General features: G+C 42.0%; 1 protein-coding gene across 4 annotated transcripts in view; it reads right to left on the bottom strand.

The window, feature by feature from the left end:
* The window catches only part of smash (smallish), a 94723-nt gene that overhangs the window by 43176 nt on the left and 40492 nt on the right, over positions 1 to 11055 (bottom strand). The gene's annotated exons all lie outside the window — the stretch shown is intronic.

The raw sequence follows: 11055 nt of genomic DNA on the forward strand, positions 1-11055 counted from the left end.
GGAGATTGTTTCGACTGCCCACTGATGAATACGAATATTGTCTTAGGTACGCGTGATTATTTTCCTCCAAGAGAAAGGAGATGCAGTTGAGACGAGTGTTGTAGGTGTTGTACATTTTATCTTCCGTGTGTATCTTTCTTATGAAAACTAAAATTTTTGTTGAAGGTCGATTTTTGGAATTTTTAGACAGCAATGTATTCTGATAGATAAAAGCAACATCAGAGAAAATTATTATGATCTACCTGCTTCCCTTGAACGCGTAAATACCGCAGTCATTGCGAAATGTAAGCGTGATTACGAGAACGAAGTTATGAATCATGTTATTTGACTCCCAAAGAACAGATTTAATAAAAAATCTGTTAAGAATAAAGCTATCTTTAGACAACTACCTTTAAACGTAAAATTAAATGTCGCAAAGCTAAATCTAGATGCATGCACTTTCCTAAAGAATTGGAAATTAGGTATGTAACAAATTTCATTTTATGCTTTCATACAGACTAAATAGAATTATGTATTGTAAATTAATGTAAAACTAATATGTTAATCTCAATTGAGGTTTATAAAGGAAAGAAAAAGAAATATTCCTGGCAGTTCCTCCTTTTCTATCGGATTGCAGAGGAGAAAAGGTATGAGAGAGAATTTAGACAACTACCTTTAAACGTAAAATTAAATGTCGCAAAGCTAAATCTAGATGCATGCACTTTCCTAAAGAATTGGAAATTAAGCATACAACAAATTTCATTTTATGCTTCCACAAAGACTAAATAAAATTTTATATAGTAAACTAATGTAAAACTAATATGTTAACCTAAATTGAGGTTTATAAAAGAAAGAAAAAGAAATACTCCTGACAGTTCCACCTTCTCTATGGGATTGCAGAGAAGTAAACGTATGAGAGAGAATATCGAGAATTTTATATGTTAAATATATCGTGTTAGTTGAAGAATTAAAATTGATTTTCCTCTGATCAATCACCAAATTCCCACAATTATATAGAGAACTGCAAGATGATACAAATCTCACATCGATCGCAGTAGAAGTTCAGTGAGCGTGTCTGACGACGACCCGTCCGTTTCTACTTACTGCCTCACATTTTATCCGCGAGCTGCAATTGTAACGTAAAATACTCATACGTGCATTAAGCACTTTTCCATGTTATTTAACGAAGATCAACTGTAATGGAATTCTTTATATTCGTAAAAATTTTACGTAAAATATACTTGGTGTTTCTAGTCATCAAGCGGTGACCACCATTATTGATCAGAAATAAACGACAGCATACCGAGTGATAATCAAATAAATAGCATGGCATATTCTCTCTGTCACTGGATAATATAATTCAATATAATTCCTTGCATTATTCATTTCAAAATAGCACGATCTATAAAAATCGATGAAAATACGTTACCCCGTTTTACAGATTTGTACTTCGGTAAAAGATATGTAAAACGTGAAATATTCGCATAATTAACCCATAAATTGAAAAAGAAATAACAAATATGAAAAGGTGTAAAAACAGTGTCAAGAAGGTTAACACGCAATAAGTTATAATTAAAAAGAAAGAAAATAGGTTAACGACGAACAGGAAAGGTTATGATATAACACGCCCTAGCTACTCTATAGCGTGAATATAACTGAAAAATATAATAAAGGAAAGGTAGGAATAATTATTTCTCCTCCTTATGTCACCCGCTATAACTGTGACACCAGAAATCGCAATATATCTGGTCTCCGACCACTATCGTTGCACTCGAACGCTCGTGTTATTCATTTCAAAATAAAACGAAGCATAAAAGTCTGCGAAAACGTGTCAAATAATACCGCACACGATTTAAATTCCACTAAGTACACCGCTCGCAATCTATTCTCGCGACCAGCTCTAATAATTCAGCTTTTGCAGTTGCACGATTCCAAGGACCTATCTAGACAACATCGTGCACGTTTGCTCTTATTCACGGGTATCGACGATCGTCCGTGAGACGTCAGCCTATCAGCGTATGCAATCGCGAAACCAGACGGGGGAAGCCCCGTAGCTGCACTCTCCCGTATAATGCAGTTATCGCCGCGGCGGGCCACGTTAATTGCATCGCGAGAAAGTGGGGCATCTCGAATCAGCCATCTCTTCCTGTCCTCTCTCTGTTACGGAGCCAAGGGGACGCCTCGCGTTACGCGTATCTAAGCACCCTACGCCCTCACTCGCGAACGCGAAAATGCACACACGTGTGCACTTATATTCTCTCTCATAACCGTCCCGACGATTTATTCCCGTCGCAGTCGTGAGAATCGTTTCGTGCATCGGCTCGATTATCGTCCCGCGACGCGAGTCACTTTCTCCGCGACGTAACTCAAATTCTCCGTGGGCATACGAGCGTCGCCGTTCCGCTCGAGCCCGTTTATTTTCGCCGCGTGACGAAATTCTCGGACGTTTCCAGCGAAACGAGCTACCACGCGAGCTTGCCGATTTATCGGAATCGCGACCGCTTTTCCCACCGCCCATGTTTCCATTTCTCAGTAAAATACACGGGAAATCAAAATATTTCCACATGCATGTACGTATCACGGAAATTTATCATATGCAGATGCGAGTGGAATTTTAATTTATGAAACGTGTACAAATTATCATAATCATCGTTAATAACAAATTAAAATTGTTAATCGCAAATTGCTGAAAGCATGAATTTATAATAGAAACGAAAAAATCTTGATTATAGAAGACACATCATTAACGATCGTGACTTTTCGTCGATCTTCGGTCGATCCTCGGCTATATATATACCCGGTGATCGTTTAAAACCTCTTGCAGGTTTCTCTTCGGACTAGACGGATCGTCCTCTGTGGACCTGGTTGCTAGTGCCAAGGGGATGGCCAACGGTCAAGGGTCAATGGTAAGTAATACATACTGTATATTTATACAGGGTGGATCACTAGCTATATTGTCATCTAGATATACGTCATTTGCGAAAAATGTTTCGGATGAAGTTGAAAGGTTTTGAGAGATATCTCCTGAACTAATGATTTTTTAACATAAATTTTTGTAAAGAATATGAATAAGCATCAGCTGATGTAATAAAAAATATAATTCCATTTAAACAAATATTAATGACCTTCATATGTCCTTTACACGTGCATCTACAAAACCTAGTACCATCAGAACATGTCTCTCTCAAAACCATTCAACTTCATTCGAAACATTTTTCGCTATGCGCAATAATAATGACGTGTACCTAGATGACAATATATGGTGCCTACTCTGTATATTGTTTGCGTATATTGTTCACATATATTCACTCGTATGTGTTTGCATATGTATTTCTTTCTTTTCCTATTATTAGCTGATTCTCAAATCATCGTTGGACTACCTTCTGTCTTCATAGTCTCACAATCAGAGCGATTTCGATTATGGATTCCATTTCAGGAAAGTAAACTCTACGTTGCATGGATCCAGGTGTACTCGGAATACAACTATTGTACACTTGTCACTAGCCAAAGAATTTTACCTCGCCATTCAACTATTGAAATTCATTCTTCCCGCATCCTTCGCCAAAAGTGCACGGTGCACATCGCGCGACTAGAATTCGTAAGAATCGATTCGATCCACTTTCTCCTCGGTTGTAACTCGAATTCCATTCGTAAGAACGGAACCACCGTTCGTGGGCAAACGCGATCGATTGTATCTACTCTAACACTGATTATTCATTAACGCGCGTTACGTAAACACCTAGCCGACAGCTCGCGAGCAACGACTCGTTTCAGAGTCGTTTAGAATGTACTTTACGAGCCGAATTTCCTCTTTTACGGACTCGTACGAGGGAAACGACGATCCTCCGTGTCCCTGCCGAGAACCGCCATGTGTGCATCGGAACTTTGCGGGAACGATTTCGCGATTCGAGCCACTTTCACCTCGACGTAATTCGGATTCCTTATACGAAGGAGCGCGCGCGTCCGCGTTTCGTTTCGCGTGTACGTTAGCCATCGGAAACGATTAAAATCCGCGTGAAATCGCGGACAGAGAGACGAACGAAAGAGAGGATGGCGGGCGAAATTGCAAAACGGGTCGGCGAGCACCGATGTCCGGGGCAAAAAATGAATTTTACATTACTCCAGGGGATTCTGAACGCGGTCAAGATTGTTTAGAAAGCTGACTTCGACGCAGGCTACGGAGAAATGCTAAAAGTTCCATCGCTGCCTTGCTCCTCTAAATAAGAAGGTTAAGGTTAAAGGTTGCTGCTGGCTACGCGCGTCTTACAAGATATCGTACTTTCCTGAACGTTGTAACGCGTTCTAAACGTTGTAAAGAGTTCGTGAAATTTGCGCTATTAATTAAGTATCCTGGTAGTCGGCGCCAAGTACCTTTCGCTGATTATTTTTCGCTTATCGGCTGTAATCTCGGATACATCTGTTTCGCTCACCGAATATCGTACCTTATTGCCTGTGCACGTGAAACCTAACATTGTACGCTCGCGTGTTATACAACGGAAGTAAAAATCGTGGAAGAATACGCATCAGATATCTCTAATGAAAGTGGACACGAAGCGTTCTGCCGTATTATGATTTCTATCCGCATCGATCGTAATTAACGTATCTTCGATTCGTCTTCTGCGTTTAATACGTTCTATACACGATAGACATAGAAATTTATGCTACTCTGCTTGTTTACCAAGGAATTTCATATAGCTCGGGAAAAAATTTTATTTTAGATCCGATATTCGCATATTATATGCGGGGGGGGCCTTCGCAGGTATCCTCGATGTGACGGTGTTGCTAGAAGGGACGAAAGGCAAAGGAAGAGATGCGTTTCGTCCTGGGCTGCTAGTGGATTCGTCATTAAGACTACCTAGCAAGTCCTGCCTTAAATGGGGGAGAATTTAGGAGAGTTTAGAAGAGTTCAGAAATTGCATAAATAGGAAACGGAGGATTTTTTTACGGAAGACTTGCGAGAAAATCCTCGAACCTCCTTCAAGTAGGAATCCATCTATTGGCGAGGGTGAGAATAATGCCGCCACATAAATATCGATGTACTAATGTAATAATATTAGATTTATTGTTAGTATCAATGTATATTCCCTTTTCGGAAGCATATGGAAATAGAACCGCGTAATCCGTTTAATTATATGCTTATTAAAATTAAACACGAAACTGAAAGTCCTCCTCATTCGACTTGCGGTTCGCGAAGGAAAAATAAATACCAAGTGCACGATATAATATTGCATTCTTTGGATGACAGATCCTATATCAGTATATACACTTCCTGAAAAAACTCTTTGGGGCACGATTGGATTAAAAGTGTCCCACCTTTTTGCTTTTTATGTCCCACATTTTTGATGCTTATTGCGACAATCTTTTTTTCCTGGTTTTATGTGAAAAATCGTAAAAGTAAGTTAATTTTTATAAAAATTAGTTCTATACCGATTTTGTTTCACCTAAAACGCAATAAAATTTCTGTGCAATAGGGGTCTATTTTATTATCTGAAATCCTGTGTCGCAAAGAGTTAAGAAACAATGTAACAATTTCCATCTTCTCACATATGTATTTACAAGATAATCGAAAATAAATTGTCATTTATCTACATGTGTATATACATATAACATCCCATTCCATCGTCCTATTTTCAATTTTGAAATAAAAATAAAAATAAAAATAAAATAAAAACTATTCGAGCGCAACTCCTAGACCCCTATTTCCAAGGAAAGAACACTGCACGCTATCAATCATTGGAAACAGCTTCACAAAATTCTCAAAGAATTCGTATCATTGACGATCAGGTGGCATGAAGAAACGCGACAGTGGAGTAATTCCAGGGCAGACAAGAACGACTTTTGCAAAAACACTTTTACCTCCTAACGAGACTAACACGCGCGTGGAGCAGAAAACAGGGTGAATATAATGGGCATATAATGCACCGCATCGTTGCGGTTTTCAAATTGATTTCCCTCGGATGATACCAGATCGTTACTCATTGTCCTGGCCTACGTTCCCCTGCGGAAGCAGCCGGGAGCTGTTCAGTTCCTGGCTGTTTTACGACTGGATCCCTGGCTCCTGGAACTCGAACGTCTACCGATGAATTCGTACAATCGACGTGTGTCTAGGATAAATACTTCTCGGCGCATCGACACGCGGCGACCCGTGGCTTTACGACGAACTATAATCGTAAAAATGCAGCACTCGTAAAGCCGACTAGATTTACGATCGTAATTCGCCTGGCGTTGCGGTGATACCGTCGGATTATTGCGCGTGGCCATTCTTCCGAGTTATTTCGGTTCGCGGCGCCAGTTTCGCGATCACTCGGACATCTCGAAGACCCCTTGCTAAATCGATGAAAACGAAAATTTCGCGCGTAAAAATGTCGAAGAATTTCCTTCTCCTCGAGCAAATTTCGAAATTTGGAAATTCGTGACATTCCCGAGGATCGAGATAATCTTCCGTCGTTCCTTTTCCCTTCCTTTTCTCCTTTTAAATGACGAGCGATTACCGGGAGGGTAGTTAAAGTCAAAGCAAATTTGAAAATTTGGAAATTCGTGACATTCCCGAGGATCGAGATAATCATCCGTCGTTCTTTTTCCCTTCCTTTTCTCCTTTTAAATGACGAGCGATAACCGGGAGGGTAGTTAAAGTCAAAGTAAATTTGAAAATTTGGAAATTCGTGATATTCTCGAGGATCGAGATAATCTTCCGTCGTTCTTTTTCCCTTCCTTTTCTCCTTTTAAATGACGAGCGATACCCGGGAGGGTAGTTAAAGTCAAAGCAAATTTGAAAATTTGGAAATTCGTGACATTCTCGAGGATCGAGATAATCTTCCGTCGTTCTTTTTCCCTTCCTTTTCTCCTGTTAAATGACGAGTGATTACCGAGAGGGTACTTAAAGTCACCTCTTCCCGAACGTGTATACGACGATCGTATTTCTTCCGTTTATGAATCGACGAACAATTAGTAAATCAAATTTCGCGGTAACTTGCATTAAATATTCGTTCGAGGGGAACGTGTTAAAACAAGCGATTAAATTTAATCAGCAACCGTGCCGGGGCCATGAAAGTTAATGTAACGGGGATTCGCTAAACGTGTAAGGAGAGATCGGAGACAAGGCGGAATGGAGATTTAAACAACGTTAATCGAAGAGAAAACCTTACTTCGCTCGATGGACGCTATCGAGCTTAATAATTCCATTAGCCCGGCGCACAAAGAATCGGGATCAGGCTGGAACGATGCATCAAAGGTTCGATTAAAATTCCCGTGCACTCCGCTGTGGCAGCACTGGCAAAAAGAGCATCGCTCACGGTTTGTCGCAACTCGTGGTTCGTTCCCCGTTTTATGCCTTATTTGCGAGGCCAGAGATGTTCGCATTCGCGCGATCTTGTCGTAAAAGAGTCGGCGAAAGGTAGAGAATAAATCGCGCGGATGGAGCGAAATTCTTCGAGATAAATAAGCGATAAATATGAACGCCTAAGACGTCGTACCCCGCTTACTTTTTTCATCCTCGTCCTTCTGCGCCGCTAGGTCCACGCGATACGCGAGATAAATCACCAGGAAGAATATCAATGACCCGATAAGATCTCTCGTTGTTTCACATGATCGGGCAAAGGGTGTCGTTGATCCACCTTTAATGGTCCGTTCTCACGGATGTCGGGAATATTAATGATCCACTTAAACCGACAATAATATGTTTATACCGGTGATTTATAACAACCGCAGAGCGACCAGCAGCAGCTCCACATCTTTCTCATTGAATGTACACGAGGACGATCCCCGAGGATTTACGGCACCCTGTCGCCTCTTTCTAATGCAACGAGGAAAGTATATCATAAACGTGATCGAGTTCCTTGGCATATGGAAAATCGAGAATATTCGTGACAATTTTTTCTTTTTAGGTGTCTCCAAGGATTTCGCTGTTATTTCATCCGGGTTAATGACGAATGGTCGCCTATTTCAATGGGAGTTTGCGTTAGTGACGGTGAAAGCGGTCTAAGTCAAAAATACGAGAGGAGGGATTAAAAGGTAAAATATATCGTAAGGGGAGGAGAAGAGAGGGCTAGGTTTTACGTGTCGTTTAGTTCACGCCACAGTTACTTAGCCGTCATGCGGGTCCTTCCGGACCACATGGACCAGTAAAACCTGAACGGAAAGTCCCTAGGGACCGGTATGGCGTTTAACGTGTTAAACAAGTCTATTACTCGATGGCCGATTGCACTTTACTCCGTAAAATAATCCCTCGTCCGCTCTTCGAGCTGCCCTTTTGACAGTGGACCTTCTTTGTCAATCCGCGGATCGCCACTTCGTTTTGAGACTCCGATTATCACTGCTATGTAATCGTCACTCACGCCATCTTATCGGTAACCGGAGCTCGCATACTCTTACAATATCGAAAGAAAGCATATGTGACTTTACACCCTTGCACGATTAGCGGTTCAATTGTAATTTAATAGACACTCGTAATTGTAATCGGCATTTCACGAGGTTTCTCAAGTGTTTTCAATTTTCTGGAGATCGGTTTATAGCATATCGTATTGCGGGATCGGTGCGTTTATTCGTTTCTTACGGTTTTACAAAACGAGATATTTCCTCTCCAATTGACGGTATTCGTATGTCTCTGCGAATTTCCTCATTTCGCACATACCATCGAGCATTTGCTATTGCATCGCAATAAAATAAAAGTATTTTTGACGAAATAACAGAGAGTTAAACCGTTAGACCGAGTTTACAGCTCGGTCGTAATTAATTTCTTTAATTTATGATATATTTAACGCGTTAACCTTCTGCGAGAAAAACATACACGACATAAATTATTTTCACGATCACCGGTGTATTTGAATATCGTAGCATATTTATCGATGATTTATCGATATCCTTTACGAGAAGGATAATGCGATTAAGACCGAGATGATCAATTTATATGCGTCGCGGTTGAAAGTGACGGTTCGATGTTTGTCCTACGATAGCCGCGTTATACGTATATTTGTTATTTGTTATTTCTGCAGGTAATACGGTACAACGTATCAGGTAAACCTTTTCTTCTTCCAGAAACACGAGGGAGTGATCACGCGACGCGAAATTTTAGCATTCGATGAGAAAACGTAGTGATTTGAATAATCGTTGCTCAACATCTCGTCGTAGCTCTGTAATGCCCCATACAATTACACAAAGCAGCATTACCATTTTATCATTGTCGTTAAATCTACATAAACGCTTTCATAATGGCGGCCGTTCGGCACGCGAATTATACGCGATGGAAAATGGCAATTTCGCAATTTACCTTAAACAATTCAAACTGCGCGTCTCTGTTATCAAAATAAACGACGGGGAAACTAGCATGGAAGCAGGGAGAGCCTTAAATCAGGGGATCAGACTTTGCAATAAGAAAGACGGTTTTAATCGAACGGGATAACGCTGTTAACGCGCAAACACACGCGTATGCACGAATACAACACTGGCCAAGCCGTTGTTCCTTTCCGTTTATTTTACTGGAACAAAACCATAAATCGTGTTCGCATACGCGACGAAACGGCCGGGTATAAAAGGAGAAAGAAAGACGAGGACGCCCGGCGTACTAGCATCGGGATGCTTGAAACATCAAGGATAGACGTAAATACGCGGCATGATTAACGGCAACGCGTTAATTGGTCTCCAACGGTGTGCGTATCTACCTTTTGGTTAAGTGAACCGATCAAACGCCGGCCTAGTCGCCAAGCTAATCACTAAGAGGCCTCGCAAACTCGTATTTTCGTGCGCCGTGAAAAAATCCCGTGAATTAATGGCGATACGACTACCGGCGCGATATTTATTGCCGCGACTTTAATAGAATGTTACAGTCGTTACGTTGCGCATTAATAAGTCGCGCGAGCCGCGAAATACGAACCTGTTAATCAGATGGAAAACGTTTGTTACGATTACGATACGGCAGGAATATCGGGGCTTTCGCGAAACAGCCTCGATCCAGCTTGATATATCCGCGGTGATAAATTTCGCGGGAATTTTTCGCGCGCAGCTGACGCACACATGGCAACCGATGGTGTTTGGTGTTTGGCTACTCGTCGCTCGCTGGATTCGCGTTTATTTCGACTCTGCAGGCGAATTCTTCGGACGCGAGACCGGGTTTTCGGCAGCTAGGTGAAAGTCGCGTGGCATTTATTTGAAAATTTAATACACCTCGATACGCCTGATCCGAGAATTAATTAGTCACCGTGCAGGTAATTCACCTCTCGTCAGCTTTCTATCGGATACGGTAAACCGCGCGAGAATTATCCTGCTTAAAGAGAACATCTCGATATTCCGCTAAACGCCGACGAATCTTTCAGCGAACTCCTCGAGCTCGTTAGAAGGGAAATAAATCAACGGTTGGCAAAGTTTTGAGAAGCCTTAAGAATCCTGCATAACGCAAAATAGCTATATATCCATCAAAACGAGCACCGAACTGTGCACGCTCGATCTCGACAAAGCCACCTAAACGAAACTAATCCCGAGCCAGGCGACTACTACCTAGATTCCAGCTAACACGGCCTATCCCACCGCGTAGGTCTCGTGTTCATCAGCGTTCGCGAAGAATGAGCGCTTTCAGGGAATTATCCCCGTACGAGGAAGGTTTATGGAGGCGGAGGCGCGGCTTTGATACCCGACTGCGAAATCTACGAACGGAATAACAGCGTGACGATCAGATAGGACGCTAGCTGGCACCGGTATCCGTTGGTTCGTTGGCAAAGGACAGCTTTATGCTCGACGAGTGCCTGCACACGGTAGCGAAGCGCGATGGCGATGGCGGCGACGCGGTTGCGCAACCGCTCGTTAGACGCGAGCTAACGCCGAAGAATCCACGCTGTGATCGCCGTTGATCCTCCACTCTCTCGGCTCGTCGTCGTCGGGCCAACCACGCCGGTTAACTAGAGAGCATTCATCGGAGACAATACAATGTAAACGTAATCCCGCACGCGTGTCACGGGTCAACGTGTAGTCGAAAGTTTATGGAAATCGTAAAGCGATCCCGAACACGCTAATTTTATAGGCCATCCGACGAGCGGCGAGTAAGTTGTTAAAGACCGTCGAATTTTATTATTCAGATTGACTAGGGAA

Source organism: Eufriesea mexicana, unplaced genomic scaffold (genome assembly GCF_001483705.2).
Source record: "Eufriesea mexicana isolate 0111107269 unplaced genomic scaffold, ASM148370v2 scaffold13082, whole genome shotgun sequence".
Taxonomy (NCBI): Eukaryota; Metazoa; Arthropoda; class Insecta; order Hymenoptera; family Apidae; genus Eufriesea; species Eufriesea mexicana.